This window comes from Perca fluviatilis, chromosome 21 (genome assembly GCF_010015445.1).
Source record: "Perca fluviatilis chromosome 21, GENO_Pfluv_1.0, whole genome shotgun sequence".
NCBI lineage: Eukaryota > Metazoa > Chordata > Actinopteri > Perciformes > Percidae > Perca > Perca fluviatilis.
Genome location: NC_053132.1, coordinates 20,521,939 through 20,539,439, shown reverse-complemented (window position 1 = coordinate 20,539,439; position 17,501 = coordinate 20,521,939).

The window sequence follows — 17,501 nt, the reverse complement described above, 5'->3', positions numbered from 1 at the left end:
GAAACATTTCACAGGTAAAACTGATCTACTGTATAAAAGAAAAAAAGTCTTTCGTGTGACTGCTTCACAGTAAAAGCCACACGGTGTTTTGCCTGCCATACACTTTTAAATGAAGCAGCAGCGTAAGGAAATGTTCGGTTAGCATTAGCTGTAACCGTAACTTAACGTAAAGGACAATTCCGGCGCAATATGAACCTAGGGGTTAATAACACATGTATACCGAGTCGACCGTTCTCTGGGATATGTTTTCATGCTAATTTTTAGCCCAATTATGAAAAAGATAGTTTATAAAGACAGTACCGTTCACGTATACAGGCGGGCGCCATTTTGGGAAAACGGTCGCGGCCAGTCGAACGACGAATGACGTGAACCAGTAACATAGCTCAAGCACGGCGTTCGTCATTCGACTGGTAATGACTGTTTTCCCAAGATGGCGCCTGCCTGTATACCGAATGGTACTGGCTTTTATAAACTATCTTTTTAATAAACTGTCTGTACACTTACAAAGTTCTCAATGCTTCGGTTTACATGTTGGGACCCTCATTATGCTACCGTGGAAGTGTGTTGCTATTTTGAGTCATGTTAGTGTTGTAGAAATATCAATTTCTTTTTACTTTACTCGTGCCCCGACGACTAGCGTTATAAGCTAATTAGCGGTTTGGGCTAAAACTGGTCACATTCGATTAGCGTGAAAACATATCCCAGAGAACGGTCGACTCGGTACCCGTGTGTTATTAACCCCTAGGTTCATTTTGCGCCGGATTTCTCCTTTAATACAGTCCTGATATCAATCAGATAAAACAGTGAGGCTGAATAACATACTTGACTTCATGTGAATCCCCTGTGCGTGTGAAAGGAATTTAAATTCAGCGCAGGAATGGCAGACCCCGCCACTAACCAGGATAAACTATTCTATGAAGAGGTAATTACAGAATGTAAATGCATTGAAAGGTGATTGCAGAAAAAAATGGGGTTTTACTTTGTGAAAATCTTGAACTTGTTTGAATCCTAAATGTCTAAAGATCTGATTCTTTGTTGGGAAGCGGTATGTATTTGTGCCCAAACCCATCACTCCAATACAGATACATGAATACAGAGTGTTGCAGTATCCATGTGGGGTTTTTTTTCAAGCTACTTTCTTCGTTCATGAAAACGTAGATCTAGACTGTTACAGTATAAATATAAATATTTCATCGTTGAACCAGAGATTAAACCAAAATGTTTAATGCAACACTTAACGTTTAATGCCAACTGATCAGTTTAATCGGTTTGGGACCTTCGCTGTGAACTGTGAAGTAAATGAAGTGAATGAAGTGTAATTGTGTTGTTAAATGCCAAACTAAAGGACTGGTGTCAGGCTGATCAAACGTAGTGATAGTGATGCGATGTGATTAATGGTGGGAGAAGGAGCGCAGTATTCCCTGACTGTTGGTCAGTCACGGTGTAACAGCCTACTAGCTGCAGGCTTATTGGGAAGCTCACAGTCCTCAAATTGTCTTTAAAATTAACATTTCTGCAACTAAATGACTTTCTCTGAGAGCCCTAAATGACTCTACTGGATTACACTATCCCCACACACACACACTCACACACACACACTCACTCACACACTTGCTCTGACCAACTGGGAATTTAAGAGAGTTGTCATGGCAACCCTTTAGCAACACATCTGTGTGTGTCGGAGAGAGACAGTGAGCGCTGGAGAGAAAATGTACGTACTCCCTGGCTGTGTGTGTGTGTCCATCCGTCCGTCCTTGGTCTGGCGGGTACTGTAGGTGATTTTCCATCAGCGACGTGATCGCTGACCTCATTTCACACTGACGGATTCTGTCTCTTTTCCAAAAAGTCAGCATGTGATGGAGGGGAGGGGAGGGGGTGGGTGTCTAAGAGCAATGGATAATCAGTGTGATGTGTGAAAGGCGACTCAGTCCATCTCCTTCATTTCCTGTCTGAGAAGGAACCTTATGTCCTTATCTATTTTTATATCCTCGTTGTAGCCGAGCTCCATCACACTGTTCCTCTATCTTGCATTGTGTGTGGATTTGTTTTAGAGCACATTTGCTCTGTGAATCGGGGAACACCACACGCTTTGACTTGTTCCCGTGTTCCATTCTAACGAATGACCATACTGGACGACACTATGACTGTGACATAATTGGTTGTATTTTTATAATAAATGTTGTTTAATCTAATGATGGCCGGGTGTGACTGTGTTTATTATATTGCGTTAGCCATTCTTAGTACTTTAAAGGTCCCATGACATGGGGCTCTTTGGATGCTTTTATATAGACCTTAGTGGTCCCCTAATACTGTATCTGAAGTCTCTTTCCCAAAATTCAGCCTTGGTGCAGAATTACAGCCACTGGAGCCAGTCCTACAATGAGCTTTCATTTCCTTATATATGTGCCATTTCTGTGTCTGTAGCTATTGAGGAGGAGAGGGGGGGGGGGGGCAAGGTGGAGGGTGGGGGTGTGGCCTTGACCAACTTTGCTCGTTTGAAAGCCATGATGTCTCTCTCTCATGGGTGGGCCAAATTCTCTGGGCGGGCAAAGCAGAGAAAGGGGAGGTAACCTTGCTCCTTATGACCTCATAAGGAGAAGATTCCAGATCGGCCCATCTGAGCTTTCATTTTCTCTTTACTAAAAGATGGGACAAATCCAAAAAAAGCATAATAGGGGCTCTTTAAAATGTTTATGTTTATCAACCTGTGTCTCTGTCATGTCATGTATGTATGTCAAATTCATCACATTTTGACCCTTTTATTCATTAAGTGTAATCATGAGCTCATATCGTTGAGATGACTATCTCAGGCTTCTCTGTGTTGGAGCATCTGTTACCCTGGGATCTCTCTCTCTCTCTCTCTCTCTCTCTCTCTCTCTCTCTCTCTCTCTCTCTCTCTCTCTCTCTCTCTCCTGGCTATTGATGCCTCATCTTGTGTGTTGGTGTGGTCTGTCCTCTTCAAGGTCTCCATGATGGAGAGGGGTTTGTGTGGCGTAGGTCTGTTTGGCGACACCTAGAGATGCTCAGAGTCCTTCCAGATCCATTCTGTATATATCTATACTTTATATCTATAATTTTGTCATCCCGATTGTCCAAACTGCACACTGTAATAATCCATACATGACATCTATTGCATGTTTGCCTGATATCAGACAGAATTGTCCACCTGTTTCGATCTTTCTGGCCTGAAAAGAACACTAATTAAATGATTATAACTTCCATTTAGTAGATGTCCTCACAGTGTTGCATGGAACTGGAGAATACTGCTGTAACACCGTACTGTTGTTGTTTTTCGCCAATACTTTTTGATTTTTTAATTTGTTTTCCAGTCCAGGAAAGTGTAAATGATCATTATTAAACAACAGAGGTGCAATTAGGCTCCAAATATTCTGGGAACCTGTTTTTCTTTGGGCCTTCTGCAGTCTACTCACTGGTTAGATTGAATAGGTTTAAACCCTGATTTTAGCTGATATTCCCTGATCCAATTCCAACAGTGCTAAACCTAGAATAACCTTCTATTTCTATTGTGATATTAAGAATAGTTAATTCCAGCCTCTTCTAGGAACTGTTGTGCACTTGACTTGACACTATAGTGCACGTACCTGTTCCTGTTTTAATCTGCATGCATTTTGATACTAAGCCTTCCTTTTCTTTTACAAATGATTGTCACTGGTGATTTCTTCTGTTGCTTAGAGCAGTGGTTCCCAACCTGGGGTCCGGGCACCCCTCAGGGGGGCGGCAAAGATCACAGGGGGTGCGCAAGTCTTTATCTGGTTTGAGGTTGAGTTAAAAAAAATATATATATTTGCACATGTTAAACAAATTATGATAATACACTAGAATATATAATGTGTACAAAAGTCTGTATAAAAACTATATATTTTTGTTCTCGCTTAAAATTGTAGGCAGGGTACTTAGTAGGCCAAACCTCCGGGACCTCTTAACCTGGGACCCTTGCTGACCTGATGTCAGCTGCTAGCTGCTATCATCCTCGTCTTTCCTGCCACCACGGCATCACTATTTTATGAATGAAACATGGCGGAGAAAGGTCAAAATGCTGATAACTCCTCTGTATCAAAAAAGAAAGTAAGGCTCTATCTCGAGAGTTACCTCAACTGCGGTTTCGGGGGGGGGCTCAGCTTTACTTAGACATGAGTAGGGGGGGCACCAAGGAAAAAAGGTTGGGAACCACTGGCTTAGAGGTATCTTTGTCTCTTTCTGCCCTTTCAGTTGTCACTGTGGTTGGACCATTTTGTTCTCCATGTACAAAACAAACCCTTCACACAAAATAACATCTATGTACAGTATAAAAATATATATATATATATATATATATATATACAGTACAGGCCAAAAGTTTGGACACACCTTCTCATTCAATGTGTTTCTTTATTTTCATGACTATTTACATTGTATGGAATTATGTACTTAACAAAAAAGTGTGAAATAACTGAAAACATGTCTTATATTTTAGATTCTTCAAAGTAGCCACCCTTTGCTTTTTTTGATAACTCTGCAAACCCTTGGTGTTCTCTCAATGAGCTTCATGAGGTAGTCACCTGAAATGGTTTTCACTTCACAGGTGTGCTTTGTCAGGGTTAATTAGTGGAATTTTTTCCCTTATTAATAAAAAAGCAAAGGGTGGCTACTTTGAAGAATCAAAAATATAAGACATGTTTTCAGTTATTTCAAACTTTTTTGTTAAGTACATAATTCCATATGTGTTCATTCATAGTTGTGATGCCTTCAGTGAGAATCTACAATGTAAATAGTCATGAAAATAAAAAGGAAACGCATTTGAATGAGAAGGTGTGTCCAAACTTTTGGCCTGTACTGTATATATATATATATATATATATATATATATATATATAATATATATATATTTTATATATATATATATATATATATATATAATATATATATCCTCTTTGCCATCTGAATGTACCAAATCATGCTTTTGTGGCAAGCAATTCCATACTTTTTAACAGCAGTGTACACTTATCAAATTTCAACATGAGTGTGTGGCTTTCTGCGTCTGTTTTAGTATTCATGTGATGTGATACAGCTTGTTTGTTTGTATCCTTCTCAGAAAGAAGAAACATGTCCGGCTTCCAAAAAAAAACGCCTCCTTAATTCTGTTTGCTAAATGGATGATGATGATTCTGACACACATTCCATCATTTCAAGTTGAATTTTGTGTCTGTCAATACAGACACAAATCTGGAGGAGATGTATCATCAGCTTCGCAGAACAAACTGAACCTGAACCACTGAGGCTGCTGATATGATGTGGCATTTTCACAAATATCAACACGTTCATCTTCCACCGAATCCAACTCACGCACCGCATATTGTTTTCATATTTTATACTTTATCGCTCTGTGTTAAATCAGAGATGAACCGACTCCAGCGCAGCCCGAGGGGAGTGAGCGTTGAGATTGCTTGCTCGAGGACTCTGATTGAAGGTGCGGCCGACTGCTTACAAGACAGTAATTACAGTAAATAACACAATTGAGGTTTAGTCTTTCGCTTCGCTGCTGCAAAAATTGTGATGATTTGTAAAAATCGCCATCTCTGTAGTTTCTTTGAAAGAGCCTTTTCAGGATTGTGGGCAAATGGTTGACACTGCAAAAAATGTCCTCACAAGATGGCAGCTTTCTGGACAGACCTGAGGTCAGTGTCATGGCCTTTGCTTTCTGCTCGGTTCCTGCAGGGGATTTATTCTACTGTGACAGATGAAAGCCAGTTCCTGTTTATTGATCCAAAGCGCTGTTGCAGGGTCCCCGAGTGCTCGCTCACGTAAAAATGCGGACATACACATAGACGCATGTGCATAAACGCTCTACACACACATAAAAGACACACGCATCTCTCTGCAACACTTTCATCGCCTGCCAGGGTGTACAGTCCACAGTACTGATGTTTTTCCTCATATAAGTGTGCACTTTGGGCATAGGTCACCTGCTTTTGAACATACATGAGAGGCCCACATACAGCCCCATAGCATGAGGGAACATTTTCACCAGAGACACAAAAAGGAGCTTGTTCGGCTGAGTGTTTTGGTGCCTAATGGAATCCAAGAAGTTATCATTACACGGTGGCAAGATCAATTTGGCCGTCAGATATTTTTGGCTCCGTGCTGTCAGCCACGTGAGTGGGTATCTGAGGAAAACTTTACAAGACACACTGTAGGTGAAGCAGAGTTAAAAAACAAAGACCGTGATGATGTACTCCACAATTCATCCGAGGTTCATCAATTTTTTTTTTTTTTAACTCAAAGTAATGACAGCTGAGGCAGTTAAATTACATGCTCCATGAGTTAGGACTCCCATTCCTATTGTTGGAATAGAGAAAGTACTTTCACAACACAAATCTTCTGCAGTATAATGCCCGAGGACCGCTTTTGTTTGGCTCACTGAAATTACTTCATTCTCAAGTCGAGGCAAGGCAAGTTTATTTGTATAGCACCTTTTAACAACAAGGCCATTAAAAGTGCTTTACATAAGACATAAAGGCGCTAAAAAAAGAAAGACAAGGCATTGATAAGAATATTGATAGAAGGAATGTAAAAAGACACATTTAAATTGGAATTAAAAGAGTAAAATAAAATGGATGATAAAAATCTGCTTCAATAGAATAAGACAGGAGGATACAAATAACAGTACAGTTACAGTTCACTATAAGTAGTCCCAAGGTTAATTTATAGATGTGGTAGGCAATTTGTTTTTGGCGCCATTTGGCAAAAATAAAATAATATTTAAGCATATTGTAATTCAAGTGGTCTGAGAGAAAACTACATTTCTGCATCTGCTCTTGTTCTGTTTGTAGGCTTTAAAAAATAAAGCTTGTGACTGGATACTTTGGCCAATCACAGGTCATTTCAGAGAAAGAGAGCATTCCTATTGGCTGTTCTGCGCCCATGCGACAGACAGGGGAGAGGGAGAGCTGCCGGAAGAGGTCTCACTCTACTTCAAATTATGACGTTTTTTTCTGCTTTTTACCCACGGTAGCTTTAATGGGCAACTATTATATAGCATTTTCAGGATTATCCTTGCATTTTGTGTTTGTACTAGAACATGTTTACATGCTTTAATGTTAAAGTGCTCATATTATGCTTTTTGGCTTTTTCCCTTTCCTTTATTGTGTTATATATCTTTTTTTGTGCACGTTATAGGTTTACAAAGCCTAAAAAAAGCCCAAAGTCCACCCCAAAGGGACTTACCATCTCCAACAGATAACACTGTTCACCAACTGCTCCAAACAGCTCTACTGTAGTCCAGCCTTTACTTCAGAGACGAACGTGCGTCACTTTGTAACACACGTTATAATGGTCACCTAGCTGGCATGCCCTCATACTGTGTAACTGACTGGCTAGTAGTCCTTACCTAGCTACTGCGCATGTGCGACTCCCAACAAAGATGGAACAGAAGTGCGATGTCTCACTCTGTAGCTAAAACAGAGAGCTCAACACACAGGGTGAAAAGAGGAGCTGCAGCAATGTGCAGTACATCAAAAATATAGTGTTTTTTGAAAATTAAACCACATAAACCTATTCTGGTACAACTTCTAAATACAATTATGAACCTGAAAATGAGCATAATATGAGCACTTCATTTTTCTCATACTGCCCATGGAGCAGGACTTTGTACTGTGAAAAAACAGTTTTTATCTTTGTTTAAAGGAGCGTTTGGCACATCCACCCACTGATTTCTTGTTTTTGTATGGGACCATAGTCCCCTGGTGAAATCGTTATATAAATCGGTGTGTCGTCTGCATAGTTATGGTAAGATATTTTGTGGTTTTCTATAATCTGAGCTTGTGGTAGCATTGTAGCCTTGGGGAGCTCCACATGTCATTTTTGTACGCTCAGATGTTTAATTACCAATCAAATTGTCAAAGTCCCACGCAGTTTTTCAGTCAGACTAGTAATATGTTGTGTTCATCTGTGTTTTTTACGTTTTGAGTTTTTGGGCTGTTTTTGCTTTCAGACTACTGGGGAAAAATAAACATTCACGTGTTTACTACACTTTGTCTATTTGTCTAGCATTTTCCTTAATTCACCAAAAGTTAGCTTTAGATAATTAATTTGTTTGCATATATAAACATTTCAGAAAACCTGTGATACATAAATATCTGTCTTAATGTAAGTAATCAACTCTGTAAGTTTCATGGTGATATTTGTTAGTTACATTTTTTTTAATCCCTTATTACCTGTACGGTCTCCCCTTCAAAACGGGACATTCGATATGGGCCTGTAATTGTTCATGAGGGAGATGTCTTCATTGTTCTTTTTAAGGAGTGGCTTATTAACTGCAGTTTTCTGGGCCTGTAGGATATAACATGAGAGCAGAGCAGTGTTGACTTTTGAAAAAGCCTGTAGGGAGAATATTAAGGGAGCAGGAGGAGGACTGTAGGTGTTTTATAGTTGACGGGATCCAATTGTCTTATGCTAATTGAATTGGTTTTAAGTGGACGCAATACAGACCCAATACCTGGTATGGAAGAACTGACAGCTTGTCTAATTTTCAGAATTGTGTCAGTACAGAATGAGACAAATTAATTGCATCACTTAGTGAATATAAGTTCAGGGTTTGTCAGCGTGCCAACAGCAGCAAATGAGCATGTTTTTATTGTTTTGGCAATGATGTCAAAGAAGGACTGTGTTGCATTTCTGAGTTTTAAATTTGAAAAAACGCAAAGTCTCTCTGTATTGATGTTATAATAAACCATGGTGGGGGAGTTTCATCACCTGCGTTTTGACACTCTTATTAATTTTTAGCAGCTTGGCATTTCTCCATGGTGCTTTTTCTTACCAGAGACTACCGTCACCTTAGTGGGGGCATCGGCCATTAATAACATTGGTCATTTTAAAACTGAAATTATCTACAAGATCATTGATTTTGACCCAAAAGATGGCAGGTGTAGAAGAGAAAGCCTTAGGTATATTTGTAGTGATAACTATTTTGATAAACTGTGATTGAGAAATGTGAACAGTTCTTTTGTGTTGCTCTCCTCAGGGTTGTCAACATGAATGTTAACATCACCAACAATAACTACAAAGTCAAAATCAATGCAGCTGATAGACGGACGTCTAGGAGGCCTTGAAGTAAATGGGAGATTCGTGCAATAAAAAAAATGACACCACAGAGAGCATCCACCGTCACTCTTTCGCTTTCGTTCGGCTACACACTTGCTACCCCCACATTATGTTGCCACGGGCAACCCTGTCTCCTAAAAAGTTTAATTTAAACTGTATTTTCCAACAGAACAACCCTACAATGTGCAATGCTCGACGTTTTAAACACATGGTTAACGTTGTAAATTGAAACAAAACTATTTGGTTAGGTTTAGAAAAACATGATGGTTTGGTTTAAAATAAGTCCATTTGTTACATAATTTAAGTTATGTACGCAAGTCACGTTAAAAAGTCAACATTGACTTTGGTTTCACACGGGACACAAACAGTGGTCTTCTGGGTGAAAATCCTGTTTGTATGACCCATCCATCCACCCCAACCTCCTCCCTACATGGACTTTGATTAAAAACGTTTTTGTTATATGTTAAAGACAAACGTAATCCAGGGAAAATTAGGTTTCTATCTAAACAAAAATTAAGAATGCAGGTTCGTTGTATGGGAACATATCTTTTTAGGAAAGAGGGCTGCCGAGGGGCAGTTTCACACCTGTAATTTTGGTTCAGATCAAACTGAAAAGTCTGATAGGACGCACCAAACAACCTAGGTGTGAAATGGCTCCATGTCCCCCAGCTAGTCGCCTACTTTCTCTGTTTGCCATTTGGTGCATGGCAGGTAGGTTAGTTTTTAGAGCTTTTTCAGATAAACTGCTGCCTGATGCAACTGGTTCACTTTATTGTTGGTTGTCAAACCAAAACAATGAGCTGAAAGACACTAAAACAAACTGCAGAGTTGGGTGATTATTTTCTGTGAGTTTGTCGCTACAAGATGCCTTTTTCACATTACACATATTTGATTGAATCCATTCTTGATATAAAAATGATGATTATAGCAGCTGTAAAGTGCTTAGAGAAATGGAAATTTGAACATCTACTATGTCATAATTCCATTTGCTTAGGAAGATGGTGTGATACAATAAAAAGCTTCCGAATAGCTACTAAATGGATCTTGTAGTGAGATTGTTTCGCCAACTCCTAATGCAAGGTCCCAAAAAAAAAAAAGCCCAATAAATGTTCTCCTGCTGCAAATATTTAATATTGAAATTGGCTCTCAAAAAGATAGAAGTACAAGAACGTGCACACACACACTCGACCATGCTCCAGTACCACCACCCCTTCATTTCTCCACGCAGTCCACAGGTGTTGTGGGGAAGCAAATGAAAGTTGGCGTATCCAATCATGGCCTGACGTCAGGGTGCCACCCCTCCTGGTAGTGAGCCTGCTGACAGAGCGAGCCATCTGGGAAGCAGAGAGCCGGCGACAGGCCCATCCATCCCTGTGCCCTGCCCTCTGGGCCTGCAGCCAGCGAGACAGACTGGGAGAGCTGGCGGGGATTAGCGCTCCTCGCTCGCTTGCCAAGATGGAGCATGTTTTGATGATTCTAGCATTCAGCGGGGTCAAAAATTTGACATGTGCACGAGTCACTTTATTTAATGCAAAACGGTTGGTTTCAGCCACATAGTCTGACTGGTCACAGATGTATCCCAACTGTTGCATTAAGGCCGTAAATAATCCATCACATTTTCACATAAATATGTGTATGTTTTTTCACTGTCTATTACCAGATGATATGAAGTAGTCAGGATTTGTCCTGTACACTTTTTGACTGACCGGTGATCTCCAAATCACATTTCTCCTCTGTTTTCTGTTTTTTTTTTTACATTTCTCCTACATCTCCATCATACCCAACAATGAATGCCGGGGGGGAGACACTGCTGGTGGGGGCGTGAGGCAGCAACGATAGCAACAAGATAGTTAAATACCCTTCGGCTAGGTTAATCATGGTTGACAGAAAAGTACATGCGCATAACTTAATGAGTTTACTGGATAATAATTGAGAGGTGGAGACTGGGTGTGATGAGAAAATTCTAATGATAATTGTCTTTCCTCTTGAACTAAAAGCTTCTTTTTTTTCTCATTTGAATTCCAGAGAAAAGTTTTTAAGTGATGGTGAACGCTTGCAAGTCATAAACATGGCAATGTTTCCCATTTCAACGTAGATCCCATATGACGCAGTAAACTTGTATGTAGAAACAGGAAGTGAGCCAACAGTCAAGGATTAGACAAATCCTCAATGTTCCTGTGTGCCAACAAAGATGAACTTTGGGCAAGAAGCCAATGCCATTTTTGGTTTCGTTTGGTTCATAAAACGTGTGTGAAATAATTTTTGACATAGTTGCACAGTAGTTGCATGTATGTGTCTTGTTACTAAAAAGATGACATTGGCAGTTTGTGAAAAGGTTGCCTTTCCCCTTTTCACTAGCCTCTGTTCCCAAAACTAACAATGTTTTGTGTCTGTTTAATCCAGTGTAATGTTTTAGTTTATTTGATACTTCATACTGTCATTTGACATAGGCCTGTTCAGTGGGTTTATGGGTTCATAGTGTTTTTGCTATGGTTCTGCCTGTGATGTGGGTGGTGGATCAGCTGTTCACCAGCTTAATCAAGGAGAGTACATACAGGTGGGCCTGATTAGGTCCTTTCAGCAGGGATGGGCTGGGCACTCTAAAATAATTCTGCAGTGAATTACATTTTTATTTTATATACTGTATATAATATTTGGGGTGCCTATTGTTGTGGGTGTACATATATGTATAAATCAGGGCTGTGGTCCTTGAGTCTGGACTCTTGTTGTCTCGGACTTGTCTTGAACTCGTTGGTATTTGGACTTGGACTTGTCTCGGACTCGGCCATCGGACTTGCCAAATATTCTAGTTGGTCTCGACCGAGTCCAGCACTATATGCTTTTTTTTTCAGTTCAAGAATGTGAACATATCAGTGTTTTTTAGTGATACCTGTGTTGCTTGTTATTTGTTACATTTTCCAGCGGCAGCACAGAATGGTCTTGTTACACCAGATTAAAAAGACGCAACATCTAATATGTAAAGTTGTACTTCAGCTTAATGTGACTTAAACAACGTGGCCAAATTTGATCCATTCTTTCTCGGTCATGACTGTCTCTCATTTGGACTTGGTCTTGACTTGGACTCGAACCTTTTTTGGACTCGGTCTTGACTCGGTCTCGACTAGTCCTGGTCTTGCACTTATCTTGGACTTGACAAAGGTGGACTTGACTACAGCCCTGGTATAAATAGTAATGTCAGCAGTAACTGTTCTATCTAAATGTAATGGTATTTTCTGATACAGAGTCGCGCTTTCAGTTTAGCTCACCGAACAGTCACCTGTGCAGGTGGTAGGGTCCAATTAGGTGAGGCTGAGAGGTTGAAAGGGCCTTCACAATAAGAGGATGATAGAAAGGATTTGGCAGCTTGCTGTGAGGTTGCCATTTTATATTTGTTATTTTTGCCTCAGTTTAATTTAGTTTTTTTTTTGTATTTCCCAGGTTTTATTTTGTGCCCTTTGTCTGAGAATTCCTCAAAATGCCCCACCACCTCATCGGCCTTGGCATGAGTTTGGGGTTTGACACAGTCATTACTCTGGAGAGATCCTCTGCTGTTCTTCAGTCTTGTTCTCCCTGACTGTTGTTCGAGCAGACAAAGTGATGGATATACCCATAGATTTGTGTTTTGTTCACTTAGTCAGATATGGAACAGAAGGCTCTCTGTGACATTTACCCACAATACTGTTCTTCACACCACCACCGACTGGACTCCCACTCTCTCAAAGTGAAGATAGAAGATTGTTTCAACAGTTTGTTTGGACGTACAACACAACCTTCCCAACAAATAGCCACCTGCTGACTAAAAATGGCTGAATACTGTTATTTACCAGCAGCACACAGGATGTGAATGTAGTGGCTGAGATGCAGAGAGAGACAGGAGTGGTTCATCAGGACAGCGGGGAGCACCTGTGCCCACCTAGCACTGTGTGTGTGTGTGTGTGTGTGTGTGTGTGTGTGTGTGTGTGTGTGTGTGTGTGTGTGTGTGTGTGCGCACGTGCGTGCGAGCGAGCGTGTGTGTGTATGTGTGTTTCACTAGTGTGAGTGCAAAAAGCCGTTTGCAAGAAAGTGACAAGTAAAATTATTGTCCTTTACACTATTATAGTGTGCCTACATTGCATGAGTACAAACTGCTGGATGACTCCCTAAATTGAGAAACATTATAATTACACCAGCAGTTAACACCAGAGTTTGGAGGGTGTCATACACCAGAAATACTTTTGGCTCTGTAAAACTAATGTTACGCCAGTAGACAACAGTTTTGCGTAACTTGTGTCCATCTGATGTGTAAACTTAACATGGTCTCCTGCGGTTCCTGCGATCACAACACCACAGTTAGATGTTAAAGTTAGCCCAGTTGCCAGGAAGCCCACCTACTGAAGAGCTATTAGAGCAATGTTAAAGATGTCAGTGTTTTCACACATAGCAGTGTTTAGATTAACATGAACAAAGGAAGCTTTCAGAAGGTTATTTCTGCTATCGTGTAGCGGCAAGCTCTCACGTTCCATTGTAATAAGCCTGAAGACGGAAGCCACTGGCTAAAAACTGGTTTCCATTAGGAATATGTGATCAAACCATTACGGCACAAACAGACTACTGCCCATTGGCTCAAAGTACATATGATTGATTCGATCTTTAATTCAATTATGAAAAATAATTAGATTTTTTCATTTAGTCAATCTAAATATGGATCTAAGAACAATTGAAGTCACCCCAATTACTATTTGGAGTAACTTGAATTGAAGTATGAATAAGTAAAAAAGAAAAAAAAAGGGGGGGTTAGGGTTCATCTCTCTCTTCCTCTCTCCCTCTCTCTTTCTCTCTCTCTCTCTCTCTCTTCTCTCTCTCTCTCTCTCTCTCTCTCTCTCTCTCTTTCTTGACCTGACTGCAGTTCGTCGTCGTTACAGACTTGAGTGGGCAAATGCTCACATTCGATGGCGTCTGGCACTTTGGAGAGGTGTTCTCTTCACGGATGAACCCTAACCCTAACCATAACCCTACACCAGATACTGACCTGAATTTTGCAACCCAAGTGTAGAACCAATATGCATTATGTCAAAGCAAAACAATAAAAAAAAAAAATCCATGGGACAGATGTTGCCATATTCTCCTGTCAGTGTATCCTTTTCTCTCTTATAAAGCCATAGACAGGGTTGCATCATAAACCAGAAACATGTTATTGCCTTCTTTCTGTCTCTTTTCATCAACATGCAGCCACAGCAGAATCAGGTAATTTTCCACATTGTGGTAATTGGAATATGCCCACTGAGTTTGAAAGTTCAGAGTTCCTGCGGGCCAACGCAAACCAACTAAAAGTTTCTTTTAGCCAGCAGAGCAATTTGTAGTGTAGCGTAGCGGCCATTTCCCACTGTCATCACAACACTCCCCTCACTGCTGCGTCGCTTCTATAAGAACCCCAAGGAGCAGCAGAGTGTAACAGCTGAATAGAAGTGTACACATCTCTAAGCCGCCTGGTATCCCCTGAGAGGAGACTGCACACACATGAACACACACTTATTCTCTCTCTAATGCATGTGCACACACATTCACCCTTACACAACTTTGATAATAAGCACACATAGTCTGAAACACTCACATGCACACGTGTGAAGGCTGCACATCCATACCTGGACATAGAAATGCTGGCAAATACGGTGCATTTTCTTCATAAACAACCACACACACACACACACACACACACACACACACACAGGACATTTTGCTTTCTTGCCTGTCAGTCAACATTCCCTCTCACAAATCTTAGCTTGCTTTAGCGCATGATGGCCCATCTGCATGCCATTACCGTGGGTTCCGACACTAATGGAGTCATTTCACCAAGCAATAAACTGTAGGGGAACATTAGCACCCAAGATGCAGTCTAACAACGCACTAAACTGACGGGTGCCGACGCGCTGCGCATCGCTGAAAGCACCTCGGGGGCAAGGCGATGCAACAATCATTCCAAATATTAATATTCTTTAGTTTCTCAGAGAGGGATGAAAATATGAAGAGGAAAGCCGGGGCATAATGTACATATAACCTCAGTCAATCACACACATCCCCTATAGTGGAGTGGAACATTACTCATACCAATGTGCTTATACATGCACTTACACACATTTGATCGAGCATGTGCATGTTACTCTTACTTTTGATTTGAGGGAATATGGTGCAAAGCCACAATCAGACATCTTTGCACTGTTCCATTTTAATTGACTATTTTCTTAACCTAGCTCTAAATAGTACAGTGTGTCTGTACATTAGCTCGTCCATCAATCACAGTAATCCCACTTACTCTATAGGTTTTAGGCAACTGAAACTACTTGGTTAAGGCTAAGAAAGCAATCATATTGACTGTTAATATGAGACAGGACTAAGTTAAAAGGATTTTTTTTAACTTGTCATGCTACTTTTGAACTTCTGAAACCTTTGGAAACAGACAAGCACGCCCACCTCATGCAGGCGTTTAAAGGTGTGAAAGTAAGCACTCTCTCACGCTCTTTTTTAACCGTTTACTTCTGTCACTTTACTGCCTGTACACGACGAGTGCAACACTGAATGCCTTCTAGGAGTTTTTGGCTGATGGTGGCAAAGTAAATCCTGTAGATCCCATCTGAGTAGAAGCCACTGCTTCAGTTAATTACTTGAGAATTACTATTTTGAGCCAAAGGCTTTCATTTTTGCACAATAATTCAATAATACTTTCCTCAAGTTTTTTTTTTAAATGAACAACACAATCCATTCTCACTCCCAACTTGTTATATAAATACAGTCAGTGGCCCTGCAAAAGTTAACGTTGACTTATTTTAACTTACATAATGTACTTAAGTCACATACGGAACATACTTAACTTACGTTCATAACTTAGGTAATAACGTACATATTTTATCCCAAACCATGAACTTTTTCTTACCAAATCTAGTAGTTTTGTTAACGTTAATCACATTATGATTAAAATTATGCTAAAGGGGCCCTGACGTAGCGTGTGTGTTGGGAGTTGCGAGTTGGGAGTGAGAATAGGCATGGTCCTTACAAGGATACAAGTACACACAAGTCCTCACAAAGACAGAAACACAGAAAGATGCACACACACAAACACTCACATGTGGTTGATTCATTTAAAACTTGGGCCTCCAGATTCCCCTCTGTGTGTTTATGGCCATGATTGCATGCCTTTAACATGTTGACACTCAATATAATCCGTCCCTGCAATTAGCAAAGAGCCCAACACCATAAGCAAAAATAGAGGCAGAGTGATTAAAACAGGAAAATCCAATCAAACATGCTTCTTATGTCAGTGTACATTCACTGATGAGGTGGCGGCTCCACATATAGGATATAATACAGTAACAATTACCCTCTCACGTTCTGTCAAACACACAAACAGGCGTCCACGCACGAGTAAGTGTACAACCGAACACACACGTACACGACCACAACAATACTAATTAATCCAGATATCTTTTACCACACAGGATATCCTTGGCTTTCATCCCCTCCTCAATTAGATTGAACTTCCTACTTGTTTGGATTAGGAGGAATTATGGAGGAATGCTAATGTTTGAAATCCTCCTTTGCCTTTGACTTACTGCATCAGGCGCTTGACAGCTATCTTGGCTTTCATAAGGAGAAGTGTGTACTTCCTTGTGTGCGTGGATCTGAACGAGTGTTTATGCTGCACAAACGCGTTAGCTAAACCTTCACTACGTGCTGGCACCTTCATTGACTCTTGGTAAATACACTGGCTTCATTCAGACCTTGCATCACTCTCCCAGCTGCCTTTGTTTCCGCACTCCTGAACTGAGGTCAAAATGAGAGCTAACGATTGTTTCTATGCAAACTTTGACCTGGTTTTTATTTCCTTTGGGACTCTGACAACAAAGACGTTAACTTGATTCTTGATAATCACATAAGTCACTATATAGCGGACGTTTTCTCTGCGTCAGCTAGTTGGCCTAGCTCAGTGGTTCCCAACCTGGGGGTTAGGATTCCCAAGCGGGTCGCGAGATCATTTCCGGGGATTGAAAGATTTGTTATTTGTGGAGAGAAAAAAAAAAAAATATTAAATTAAAATAACATATTTTAAACTGGGGAATGTTTTCCCCCAGAACCACCGGCCTAGCAGAAGTAAATTCAAATCAGCCATATACTACACACTAACCTGCTGAAACCTGCTGAACTTCCAAGGTAATTACTTGGTCATGACTGAAAGATAAAGTTTCCAGATCAACGATTCATCTTAAGGGCAGACTTACTTAAATGCAGCGTTAGCAAGCCACAGCCAATCATTTTTCGAGAGGTGTACGTCAGGCTACGGCGTAGGGTCCGTGTCTCCACGTAGCTACGTACGTAGCCACAGAGTAGATTTAGCGCAGAAGCATAAATCACGCTTTACCAGATCCATTTGG